General features: G+C 41.4%; 1 protein-coding gene across 3 annotated transcripts in view; it reads right to left on the bottom strand.

The window, feature by feature from the left end:
- The window catches only part of hpca (hippocalcin), a 39,397-nt gene extending 39,123 nt beyond the window's left edge, over positions 1–274 (bottom strand). For all 3 annotated transcript variants that reach the window (XM_017453997.3, XM_017453998.3, XM_017453996.3), the window contains exon 1: positions 39–274. The gene's annotated coding sequence lies outside the window, so the exon portion shown is untranslated. The remainder of the gene's footprint in view (positions 1–38) is intronic.
- Positions 275–797: the final 523 nt, after the last annotated feature.

The following is a 797-nucleotide window of genomic DNA, read 5'->3' on the forward strand; positions in this document are numbered from 1 at the left end:
GCAGATGAAGAGGAAGCCTCAGTGCCTCGGTTACTTACCGCGTCCGACTACGACTGGATTCCTCCTCGGCGTGTTGATCTGTGCAAAGCTTGGGTTTGTTTTGTTTCTTTGTCGCGGTGTCCTTATGAAGTGCCTCAGTGCCGCCCTGATCCTCGCACCATGTTACCACCGGGACCCGCCGCTTGTACCGGAGAGGAGAGGAGAAGAGAAGAGGAGAGGAGAGGAGAGATGAGAGAGAGGAGAAGGAGCTCGGCTGAACACATGCTACTGGACGAGCGCATTTAAAGCAGGGGTGGGGGAGTGCAGGGGGCAGGACTACACAGGCCCTTTAATAGGATGTCCAGTTTCCCATAAGTGTAAAATACCAGTCCACGTTTAAAGAAGGCAAAAGAGACCAAGAGCACACTAAGGGGTGTCATGTTTTAATTAAGGTGCATGCACAAATGATTAGATTTGCTGCATAATGACATTACAGGTTTAGCTTTGTAGTTGCTTATCTCATTTTCAACAATATGCAAATGACTGGAAAGGATGTGGTCTCATTTGCATACTATAATGCATTAATATCAACGTGATTTAAATGTAATCATACTTTTTAAATTCAATTAAATAGGATATTTCGGGACATTTTTTTTAAAAAACAATCTAAGCTTTTTATTTTTTTTATTTATTTTTTTTTTAAGTTGTTAATAAATCAAATACCCCAACACGTGATGCATTTGTGAAATCCTCAACTTGTTCACTATTTAGATTTGAAGGGAAAATCCATCCTTCTGTATTCTGTACAGCAAAGCTTA

The sequence above is a fragment of the Ictalurus punctatus genome, chromosome 24 (assembly GCF_001660625.3).
Source record: "Ictalurus punctatus breed USDA103 chromosome 24, Coco_2.0, whole genome shotgun sequence".
Classification (NCBI taxonomy): Eukaryota; Metazoa; Chordata; class Actinopteri; order Siluriformes; family Ictaluridae; genus Ictalurus; species Ictalurus punctatus.